Source organism: Podarcis erhardii (assembly GCF_964252035.2).
Source record: "Podarcis erhardii genome assembly, chromosome: 6".
Taxonomy (NCBI): Eukaryota; Metazoa; Chordata; class Lepidosauria; order Squamata; family Lacertidae; genus Podarcis; species Podarcis erhardii.
This window is the reverse complement of record NC_138510.1, coordinates 12,996,111-13,008,753: the sequence shown is the minus strand read 5'-3', so window position 1 is coordinate 13,008,753 and position 12,643 is coordinate 12,996,111. Positions and strand designations below refer to the sequence as shown.

Below are 12,643 nucleotides of genomic sequence, written 5' to 3'. Positions count from 1 at the left end.
CCCATCAGATGTCAAAGCGATAAATAACTACCTGACATTCAGAAGACATCTTAAGGCAGCCCTGTTCAGGGAAGTTTTTAATCTGTGATATTTTAGTGTATTTCTGGTTTTTATGGAAGCCGCCCAGAGTGGCTGGGGAAACCCAGCCAGATGGGCGGGGTACAAATAATAAATTATTATTATTATTATTATTATATGGTTGACCAGATGCCTATGGGAAGCCTGCAACCCTGGTCCTGAACCAGGGTACCTGTCCAAGGACCTGATCTAGCCTTAACTTAAGTTTCTGCACTCTTCCAAAACCCATATCCACTGGCCGCCCTCTTGTTTCAGCCATCACTTTCCCTTGGTGGTGAACATCACAATGGATCAGGGGCAGTACAGGTATTTGGAGTTCATCCAGGAAACACTGAACTCTCTGCTGCTCACATGAATTTCCAGCACATTAGTGTATTGTCAGCATATAATCTGGCCTCATTCATATACAGTGGTACCTCGCAAGACGAAATTAATTCGTTCTGCAAGTTTTTTCGTCTTGCAAATTTTTCGTCTTGCGAAGCACGGATTCCCATAGGAATGCATTGAAAATCAATTAATGCGTTCCTATGGTCAAAAAAACTCCAAACAAAGCCAAATTTGGTACAAAAAGAGTTTATTAAGTGCTCTTTAAAGTCACACATACTGTAAAGAGCATTTCAAAAATTGAAGGAGCAATAATTTAAGTTTCTAAACATGACAGAAAAGCATTTAAAAATCACCAAAGTGTACAGTACTGTACATACATTTTCTAAGACTCTGGGGGACAACTCGAAGAAGGTTCCTCTTGCACTCTTTGCTTCTTGCTGAAGAACCTGTCCATGGTCTGCTGCTTCATCCGCCTTTTCAGCACCCCCCTGAAAGACGACATGACCCTCGTATCAAAAGTGTTCGCAAGGTCACGTGTCAGGTCCTTGTCAGGGTGGTACCACTGTGCAAAAGCCTGCACATCTCCTGGGTGGTCAGCTCGTGGTCATGCTCCTCCACCAGCTCGCTGGTGTCCTCCTCTGTGACCTCCAGGCCCATGGTCCTCCCCAAGGAAACAATGTCCTGCACCACTGTTGACTCTGGTGCATCAGAGTCACTTGGTGCCACACAGTCCAGCCACAGGCTGCGCCAAGCGCAATTCAAATTTCTCTGGTTGATCCCGTCCCAGGCCGTGGTGATCATCTTCAAGCAGGTGACGATGTCGAAGTGGTCCTTCCAGAATTCCTGCAGGGTGATGTTGGTGCAATCAGTCACCTCGAAGCATCGCCTGAAAAGCTCCTTGGTGTAGAGTATTTTGAAATTGGCGATGAGCTGCTGATCCATCGGCTGGAGCAGTGGCGTAGTGTTAGGCGGCAGGAACATGATGTTGATGAAGCTAAACTCCTCCAACAAGTCCTCATCAAGGCCTTTAGGATGAGCAGGAGCGTTGTCCATCAGAAGCAAAGCCTTCAGCGGCAGGTCGTTGTCCAGTAGGTACTGTTTGACAGCAGGGCCAAAAGCAAGATTGACCCAGTCCACAAACAGCACACGTGTGACCCAAGCCTTACTGTTGGATCACCACATGACACTCAGCTGCTCCTTGTCGACCTTGTGTTTCTTGAAGGCCCGTGGGTTCTCCGAGTGGTACACCAGCAGGGTCTTGATCTTCAGGTCGCCACTTGCGTTGGCACAGAAGAGCAGGGTCAGACGGTCCTTCATGGGCTTGTGGCCAGGCAACTTGGCCTCCTCCTGAGTGATGAAAATCCTTTTGGGCATCCTCTTCCAAAACAGCCCGGTCTCGTCGCAGTTGAAGACCTGCTGTGGAACGTAGCCCTCCGTCGTCACAACCTCCAGGAACTCCGCTGCAAAGTCTTCAGCCGCAGGAACATCAGAACTGGCAGCCTCTCCATGCCTGACCACGCTGTAGATTCCAGATCTCGTCTTGAACTGGTCAAACCAGCCTCTGCTTGCCTTGAAGACTTCTGGCTCACCTGAGGTTCCTGGCTGTTGCCGGACGAGGTCTGCGTGCAAGGCCTTGGCCTTCTCACAAATGACGGCCTCAGTCACTGTGTCCCCTGCACGCTGCTTCTCTTCTAACCAGATGAGCAGCAACTTCTCCACCTCCTCCAGAACAGCTGGGCGGTTCTTCACGATCCTCTTGACTCCCTTGGCTACATCAGTCGCAAGGATCTTCTCCCTCATCTTCAGGATGGTCCCGATGGTCGATGGATTCCTCCCGTACTCCCTGGCGAGGTCTGTCACATGCATTCCACCGTCGTGCTTCCAGATGATCTCCTTCATTTGCAGTGTAACCTTCTCCTTCTTCCTCTCGCCGGCCTCTGCAGCAGCAGTCTTCTTGGGCCCCATGGCAGCAGAGCTCCTACCTTCGCAACCCCCCCCCCAAAAAAAACCAGTGCTTCACATCCAAAAAATTCAAAAGCACCAAACCTCCTAGAAAACACACAAGCTTCCAGATTTTTGCAAACCCCTTCTCAACTATTCTCCCAGCCACCCACCACACAGAAATCCAAACTCAGAAATCTTTTTTTTTTTTAACAACAGCAGAGTGCCCCAATGGTCACAAAAAATCATAAAAATGCAGAAAAAAAACAAGCTTCCAGATTCTTGCAAACCCCTTCTCAACTATTCCCCCAGCCACCCACCACACAGAAATCCAAACCCAGAAATCTTTTTTTTAAACAACAGCAGAGTGCCCCAATGGTCACAAAAAATCATAAAAATGCAGAAAAAAACAAGCTTCCAGATTCTTGCAAACCCCTCCCCAACACCAAGTCCTTGAATTCCAAACACCCCAACCCAAAATCCAAAACCCCCATTTTTTTTTTAAAAAAAGTTTAACTTACCAAATAGCTGCAAAAGAAGTTTTGGAAAAGCTTCAAAAATAACCAAAGTCTTCAAAAACCTCAAAAAAGGCTACCACACCACGTGCTATGAGTTGCTCCTCGAAGTCAAGTCGCAACTGCACCTCTTCAAGCAATGCACCCTGGGTATTAACGGTTTTAAGAAAAAGGAAACAAACTTGCAAGACGTTTTTGTCTTGCGAAGCAAGCCCATAGGGAAATTCGTCTTGCGAAGCAGCTCAAAAAACGAAAAACTCTTTCGTCTTGCGAGTTTTTCATCTTACAAGGCATTCGTCTTGCGAGGTACCACTGTACAGTAAAAACTTTGATGACCATGTTCTAGAGAAGCAGAGCTAGAATCTGAACCCTAGCACCACAAATTCTGAATTTCTGTTCACTGTGCTAAAATTAGGGCACATTTGCTGGTCTTGGGGGCATCAATGTTCTTGGATGGTTTTGGGTGAGCAGAATCTAACAAATTCACCTCAAATGTTGATTTAGGTGAAATTTAATGGATATTCAATCACACACAGACACTTGTATGTTTTATTAGGACCCGTTGGACAGCCCTAAAATTTTCTCAGATGTTTTGCCCAAATCATCATGGGTTGTATCCAATGTTCTCTGTCTGCTAGCAGATGGGTAAGTTTTAATGTTTTGTGACAGAACAGTTGCACTAGTGGATACAACAGATCATGTTTGTTATAGATGACAAATTCACCAACAACCTGCTTATGCACTGTCTTGCACAACAGCATTCCACTGCTACAAAACATTTCACCCAGGCATAGGCAAACTTGGCCCTCCAGCTGTTTTAGGACTACAATTCCCATCATCCCTGACCCCTGGCCTTGTTAGCTAGGGATGATGGGTGTTGTAGTCCCAAAACATCTGGAGGGCCAAGTTTGCCTATGCCTGTGATTTTAACTTAGTGCTACATTGGATACAACTCCTTGGATTTCGCTACCAGCAAAAATTGGTGGCAACAGACTAAAATATGTATAATTTGTCACCTAAATTCTACCTAGCTCATGATTCACTTTTCCTGTGCCCTTTTAGTCCCAAAGCCTAAGCTTCTCTTCATCTACAACAGAGTGAGGGTGTGATCTGGGCAGTCAAAAAAATTAGCGTGCCTGACCTTCCAAAGCAGCTTTATTCATTTTCCCTTTGAGCCTCTGTGTTGCTAAAAATTACTTCAAGGGCACGAAGTTTCTCGTACTGAACAGACTTCTTGATAGGAAACTTTGCAGCAAAAGAAAAGGGGACTTGAAAGGAAGTTAGTAAAGTTCTATGCTGTGACCTGCAAGGCTTATTTAAAAGCAAGGAGCATAATTAGAGAGGATAATGACAGGAGATGCAGGGCCTTGCACTATCTTCACTGACATTCATTCTTTAACTCTCATGTCATGCCTTAGCTTTGCAAGATGATTTGGATCAATTAAACGGGTACTTCCCCTGCTGCCTACATTGTGAAGGGGAGCTTCTAAAGGAGCTTGGTTTGTACTGATCATAGCAGCTATTATATTCTGTCCTCAGATTCCAAACCTGCGGGGTCTGGGATGCTTTTAAGAGGTAAAATATTGCTCGTGTTGATCACTTCAACACGAAACTTTGAAGCCTTCTCTACAATAATAAGAAAAAGGAAACATGCCGCATTGAAGCGGGCGATTTACAGCGGCAGTTAAAAAGGAACCATTTCTGAGCAAGTCACTGAACTTTAATTTGGTGATGGAAGGCTAGATCAAGGAGGGCACGTTGAAGCCTGATTTCGCCTATGAATTACACATTCTCATCTGTCTGGAAAGGGCTGTGGCCAGTGCTTTTGAGCTCAGCAAAGGATTTAGGTCACATTTCTCTCACAGCATCAGGCACTGCCACAGATCACATTCATCCCTTCCTTTTTTTCTTCTTTTTTTTTGTCTTTTCCCTCACATCCTCTGTTGTAACTTCCCCAGAGTGGGAAGGGCCTTTGCTCACTTGCAGAACACCTGCCTTAAAAGCAGAATGTCTTGGGTCTAATCCTTGCATCTCCAGGGAGGACTGAGGACTGGAAGTAAACCCTGCCTGAAATCCTGAAGGGCCAGTACCAGGCAATGCAGACAATACTGAACTAGAAGAAGCAACGGTCTGACTCAGTATAAGACAGCTTCCTATGTTCCCATTAAATACTGTCACCCTCTAGATGTTTGACTGCAGCTTCCATCAGTGTGAACAACTATGGCCAATGGCCAGAAATGGCTGGACTTGTAGTCCAAAATCATATGGAGGCCACTGAGTTTGGGGATGGCTAGGAATATAAAGGTGCTTGTGAGATGGGGAAGAAGAAACGTGTTTTCCATTGTTTTTGAAATATGTGCACTGATGGTTGGTTTGGTGGGAGTATTCCATGACTTCAACAGTCATGGAGAACCCTAGGAACTGCATTGTTTATGGCTGCTAAGAAATGTAGCTCTGTGAAGTCAGCATCCTTAACAAGCTACAGTTCCAAGGGTTCTTTGGGGGAAGTTATGAATGTTGAATTGTTATTCGAGTGCTATAGAGTTATGATGTGTATGTCAACATAACAGCCAGACACTTTACACAGGCCAAGGGCAAATGAAGGAAGAAGGATTTGCTCTTTGACTTATGAGAACTTCATCTTGCTTTCACACATCTCAACCCTGGAAGCTCCAGATTTGTGAGAAGATGGATTATTATGTCCAAGTGAACTGCATGCTCAATGACAAGTGAGAACAGGGCTTGATTGTTTGGAAAGATCTAAGTGGTCAACAGTTGTTGTTTTTTTTAATGTGGTGTCTTATGTAAGAGGTGGTTTTTTATTAAGAAAGAATAAAACATATTAGCAAGCAGCAGAGGTCAGTCAACGAACTCACTATCTGCCTCTTGGACAATGCTGTTCCTTGCCAGACATCTTTTTTTTTTTTGTACTAATGGCAGCATTGCTGAATGTTTCACTATCACTGTAGTTTATTTAAACCCTTTTAACGCATGATAAAGCCATTTCTGACCCCATGGGGGAAGAGAGGGGGTTGCGGTCTTGCCCCTCCCCCCAAGCGCGGGGGCTGGCCTGCTGCCCCCGCGAGAGTTGGGGGAATCCCTGGGCGTGCCTTCCACCCGTCCGCCAATCGGCGGGCTGGGGGAGGCGTGGCCTTGGCATACTTAAGGCCAGGCATGCCCAGGGACCACCCTCTTCACTCCTGGCCAGCTGAGAGGTTTTCCCGTCCCACCCACCCTTAGGTATAGGTTAGCTTAGGTAGATATGACCTTGCTATGGACTTCGGTTGGTCGCCGCAAGGGGCCTGGTAGGAATTTTTCCAAGTTGGCGAACTTACGGCCTTTTGGTTTTTTCGCCTACCTCGTAGCAAACGTCACAACTTTCTTTAGTATTGGCGGTTAGGCATTGGCTGGGGGTTCAATTGTTATGCAAATGGATCGGGGGGAAGGTACGCCATCACCTTCCCCAAGAAAAGGGGTAGTCCGGTAAAGGACTCCGGGGGGCGTTGTCTTGTCCGAAACCTGGGAAGGTAAGGGCCTCCGGCACGCCCCCGAGCGGTGACACCCGTGGGATCCTAGTTGGCGTACTTCAACAGGACCCCCACGGTTCGTGTTAACCCATCCCGGTCACCATGCCGGGTAGTGGATAGGTGCCAATGCCTAAGGCCAATACCTTCAATTCTCTAATCAATAAAGTTGTGGCCTTTCATGCCCAATTAACTTAATCAACGTCTCCTGTGTCTTTATTTCTGGGGGGGAGGGGTATTGACACGCAATTGCCTTTGCCTGCTGTCTACTGTTTCCTAGCTTCTTCCTCAGTTGCATGAAAATTTGCATTCACCTATCATGAAGTCCAAGTATGATAATTACAAATAAATAAATAAATCTGCACGTGTCACCTTGTTAGAATGTGATCATTATAGTTTGCTTTCATGATCTCCCTGCATGGGTTCGCTGACTTGCTTTCAGAGATTTACTCGATGCTATGAGACTCAATTAAAACAAATTTGACTAGCTGTCCAAACCACTTCGAAATCACATCATAATTTGATACTGTTGATTTGACATCTGACCTTGCTGGAGTGGTTTGCCAAGTTTTGCATGCTGGAGGAAAAAAAAGAAAGAAAGCACAATTTGTTAGATTGCTCAAGAAGGTGGAACATGCCAAATGAGTGAAATAGTCTTCCGTATTGCGGGAGGGGTGGATATTTTCAGTATATAAATGTCAAGAATTTTCCCCATGGATCAGAGGACAATAACAAAAGCATGTAAGATCCATTGAAACGACGAGAACTTCTTTTATAGGGTGTGGACTCTCCTTCCTTGGAGGTTTCCAAGCAGAGGTTGGATGGCCATCTGTCTTGTATGATCTAGTTGAGTTTCCTGCATTGCAGGGGGTTGGACTAGATGATGCTCAGGGTCCCTTCCAACTCTACAATTCTATACTATAGCATCTAAATTTATAAGTCATCATCAACATCATCATTTATTTAGGTGATTTACATAGAAGTCACAGGGCAGTTTGCAACAGAATCAAGTAAGATAAGAAGGAATACAGTGGTACCTCGGGTTACAGATGCTTCAGGTTACAGACGCTTCAGGTTACAGACTCCGCTAGCCCAGAAATAGTACCTCTGGTTAAGAACTTTGCTTCAGGATGAGAACAGAAATCACTCGGCGGCAGTGGAAGGCCCCATTAGTTAAAGTGGTACCTCAGGTTAAGAACAGTTTCAGGTTAAGAACAGACCTCCAGAACAAATTAAGTTCTTAACCTGAGGTACCACTGTACACAAAATCCATACAATCCATAAAATAACACAGTCCTGAAGATATACAACAGTATGTGTTCAGCTTCATTGAATGTGACACCTTCAGAGTGAACATGAAACTAGATGGAGGGTTGCATCCAATGTAGTGCTAGGTAACTTGTTCCATTAACACAATGATTTACACAATAGTACTCCCCATCTCTCCACGCACACCCCCTAAATCTGTTCTGGGTTTCTCCCCAACCTCACATAGTATATTTGGGGAAGGTGCAGGGTGCATGGGAGGGGAAAAAAGCAGAGTGGAGGGGGAGGAGTTCTGTTGTGCGAGCATAAATCTTTGCACTAATGGAACAATTGTATTGGCTATCGGCCAGACAATGTAGCATATGAGATTACAGTGGTACCTCTGGGTTAAGAACTTAATTCGTTCCGGAGGTCTGTTCTTAACCTGAAACTGTTCTTAACCTGAGGTACCACTTTAGCTAATGGGGCCTCCTGCTGCCACTGCGACGCTGCTGCGCAATTTCTGTTCTCATCCTGAAGCAAAGTTCTTAACCCGAGGTACTATTTCTTGGTTAGCGGAGTCTGTAACCTGAAACGCCTGTAACCTGAAGCGTCTGTAAACTGAGATACCACTGTACAGCTGTATTCTAAGACTAGGGAGATATTGGTTCTATTCAGACATAAAGGTCTCTATGTGGCGTTGGGTAATCAGTCTGCCTCAGAGCATAACATACCTCACAGGGTTGTGGTGAAGATTTCAAAAATGGAGAAACCACGTACCCTTAACAACTTGAAGGAAGGATATTATGTATATAATAAAGCCTAAAATAATTGAGAGAATCTTTGATTAAATCTTATTCAGAAGCAAAAAATTGCTGTTCGACTGGTTGCCAGTGTAGAAAGAAAGAACTTAATGCAGGAAGTAAAAAAGAACCAAAACTCCATTGATGTTGTGTCAAGCTGTGTCAATGGTGTGATGTGTGTGAAAGCCTCTTAGTGTGGTGCAAAATAATAGTCCCTTCGAGAAAATGTAAAATGAATGAGATGTGTCACAGTATGCCGCCATTGTCTTGAAATAAAAAATAAAAATAAAATCAGCGGTAGGTATTAAAAGTGTCAGAAGTGAAATGAGACAAAACAAAATTAAAAACAAAACTTGGTTTTAATTTTGTTGGTTTACACAACAAGATATAAACTTTCATTATGTGGAGCTGTATTCTGAGGTTCATGTTACGTTTTACTATACCCTTACAACTCCAAACAGCTGCCACCTTCAGCAGGGTGTAGCCTGATGAGGACAGACTCAACAGGTCACCTTGACCTTAAACCAATTGTTTCCACACTGTTGTGACTGCAAGGAAAGTTGCCCATTGCAATAAAAGAGAAGCACAGTTGGGCTCTTCCCTGTAAGTAATTCATGAATGGAGTTTACAGAAGCAGAACTTCATTTTTTGGGATAGAGACTGCCCCCCCATACCTTTGTAAAAAAAATCATTCTGAGCCCCTGCCACTTTGGGGTCCCCATGCTCATGCATTCAGACTATGAAAAATTTCAAGAAAAGAAAATACAGTGATTGCCAGACCTATTTTGTGGAAGAAGTTTTCCTGCATGGGTTTATTTAGAAGTACATCCTATTGGGTTGTATTCAGCTAATTTTTACTTAGAATGGACCCCTTGAAGTTAACTAAATTGGCTCTATTGATTTCAATGGGTCTACTCTGAGTAAAATTCCGTTGCGTACAATTTACTAAGTTTAATGGCTCCATAACCCTCTCCCTCTCAGGGACCAGCAGTGATATTTGGTGTTTAGAAGGTCGGTGAACAACACAGTCCTACCTGCAAGCTTCAATGTTTAGGATAGATTTCTAGGTTCCTAGCTACCTGTGCATATAAAAAAAGAATGTTGTCGTCGTTTAGTCATTTAGTTGTGTCTGACACTTCATGACCCCATGGACCAGAGTATGCCAGGCACTTCTGTCTTCCACTGCCTCCCGCAGTTTGGTCAAACTCATGTTTGCAGCTTCGAGAACACTGTCCAACCATCTCATCCTCTGTCGTCCCCTTCTCCTTGTCTTTTCATCAGGGTCTTTCCCAGGGAGTCTTCTCTTCTCACGAGGTGGCCAAAGTATTGGAGCCTCAGCTTCAGGATCTGTCCTTCCAGGGAGCACTCAGGGCTGATTTCTTTAAGAATGGAGAGGTTTGATCTGTTTGATCTTCTTGCAGTCAAAAAAATAATAATCTGGTTTTTCTATAGCTCTTGATCTGCATGGAGGGGTGTGTGTGTGTGTGTCTGCTTTGCATCCCCTATTCATTTTTGAGATGTATACATAAAGTTTAAAATATGCTTGGCTTTTAAGATATTGAGAGGGATGGTTTTTCTCTGCTCTTACCCAGCAAATGGATGTGTTGAGTCACATCCTGTTCCTATACGTGTTAACATATTCACAGGCACTTTTAGCTTCTCACTGGCTGGAGTGTGATGTGCCTTTTCTTTTCTTTCCCCAAGCTGCAAACAAGGCGATCCATTTTTAAATCCATCCTGATTGTGCATTAAATACTTTTTCTAAGGATGGTGCCAATAGCTGACATGACAGAGTTATCTCTGTAAGTATATTCCTTTGAAATGTAGTGTGGGCCTTCTCAGCGCTAGGAAGTTTATGCGTTTGGACAATCCATCATGGAGGTTCGGTTGATGTAACTTCACCAGTGAAATATAAAGGAAACCATTTGCTGCCTGTTATATAGTAGATCGTAAGAGTCAAAAATTGTTGGGAGTGATTCCTTGAAAATACTGCATGAGTTGGAGAAGAGATAAAAGAACTGGCTTCTTAAAAACCCTTTAACTGGCCTACTTCTTTTTGTTGACAACCCATAGCAACATAGGAAGTTGCCTTATACTGATTCCATCTAGCTTGGTATTGTCTACTCTGACTTACCATGGTTTTCCAGGGTATCAGGCAAGGGATTGCAAAATGCAGACTTCTCCCCCAACCCTGAAATCTTGGTGCTTCCCGAAGCACGGATCATAGGGCTGACGATGTTGCATGCACTGGTTCCCTAATCCCTGACCACCAGCTATCTGTCAAGCACTTGAGAACACCACACAAATGCAGGGCTGTGCAACAATTTCAGGAAAAGAGAAGCATTGATGAGAACCCTCAGGGCACAATTATTGCAAAAGATGGATCCCTAGACTTGTCCTAAAGGGCCATGGGCCCCTGGGGTGGAGAAAGGAACCTCTCTGAGACCCACATGAACCACACAAGAGTTTGGAGGTATGAGGAGTTAGGAGACACACCCTGAACCAAGAGATGGATGGGCAAGCTAGGGGCTCTTCTGTTTGTGCTTGGAACAGGTTTGTCCGTACCATATAGCTAGGGAGGCCTAGCGAGACTGCCTGTTTGCAGAGTTATTCAGCTTCTTCCTGCAGATACAGGTTCTTGTTGCAGATTAAATAAAGTTGTGGCCCTTCTTTACCCTATCTCTGAGTCTTGCCTCATTATTCCATGCTCTGGGTGCAATTACAGATCTCTCCCTCCATGAATTTATTTTAACTTTTCTGAAACTAGTAGCCTGCTGCATCTCATGGCAATTTGTCCCGTAAATTAGGAATACTTTGCACGAAGAAATATTTCCTTTTGCCAGTCCTGAACCTACTGTTTGCTTTTTAATAAAACTCGGGTGAAAATAGAACTTCCCCCAACATATTTAATCATAAGCTCTCCTTCAGGGGGAGAAGGGTAGTGGGGATAATTGTTGCAATATATATACCATCTTCTAAATGCCTTTTTGAAGGAATTTATTCTGTTTCTTTAAACACTTTGGATAATGAAACAGGGAGTATAGGTTTGTGGCCTATGTTTTTGCTTGGGAAGGTTCTTCTGTGATTTTGTTTAAGTTAGGGATGCATAATGAATTCATTCTTTGCAATTCCAATACAGAGTGACCTGAGTCACACCTCCTGGATTGAAGTACAGATTAGGACTTTGTTATTCTGTGGTTTTTGTCTTTCCCAAATGTGCATATGTGGTGGGTGTGTTTTCTTCTCTTTCATTGATTTATGAATTGCTTCCATAAAACAAAGAAAATTTGTGACTGAACAAAGAAAAAACCCCAACAATTCATTATTTATTTTGGAAAGTGCTTTATCTCTTTGTCTCTCTGCTCTCTATAGGTCCAGATGTCTTTTGGGTTATCTTCACCAAACTCAGAATGAGAGTTCCTGAGATGAGGGCAGTGCTCTTCATCAATGTTTTGATTCTGGGGACCATTTTGAATCAAGATGGTGGACTGAAATGTGATTTGGGGGTGATGTCTCCCGATTTTTGGAACAATGGGTCTGAATTGTGCTGGTTCATATGCCTCAGAAGAGATCATCACCCCATTTGGTGGGACTTCACCAAATTTGGTGTTATGATTTCAACCTGCACCAATTTGGATGTCTCTGAAGGGATCATTGTCCAGTTGGGCAGGATGGTTTCAACCTGTGCCAATTTTGATGCCTCTTGATATGTCACCAAACTTAGTACAGGGGTTCCCAAGTTGAAAGTAGTGGTCTTCATCTATGTCTGGCTGCTGGGCACCATCTGGAATCAAGATGGCAGACCAGCATGTGACTTTGGTATGACTTTACCCAATTTGGTGTGATGGGTCCAAACTACTGATTCTATTATTCTATGTATGCTTCTGATGATATCATCACCTCATTTGGTGGGACGTTTCCAAAACAGATGTGATGGTCTCAACCTGTGCTAATTAAGATGCCTTTCAAGACAACATCACTCAACTCAGCTTGAGGATTCCGGAAGCGGAGGAGACAGTCTTCATCTACACGTTGAATCAAGATGGCAGACCAAACTAACCCTAATTAAACACTAGCTGCCCCCAAACTGATTTGGGGCTGTGACCAGGTCATGTGCTCCTAGTTGGAGCACTGGGCCAATGTTTTTGTGTTTGTGTGTACAAGCCCACAGCTCTAAAACTCACAAACTACACTATCCATTTTAAAATCA

The 12,643-nt window shown here is 44.0% G+C and overlaps 1 long non-coding RNA gene across 1 annotated transcript; it reads right to left on the bottom strand.

The window, feature by feature from the left end:
* Window positions 1-635: 635 nt before the first annotated feature.
* LOC309344265 lies at window positions 636-2,691 on the bottom strand. Its single transcript, XR_014157657.1, has 2 exons — window positions 2,561-2,691; window positions 636-726 (listed from the first exon to the last, which is right to left on the bottom strand). It is a non-coding gene; the product is annotated as an uncharacterized lncRNA (long non-coding RNA).
* Window positions 2,692-12,643: the final 9,952 nt, after the last annotated feature.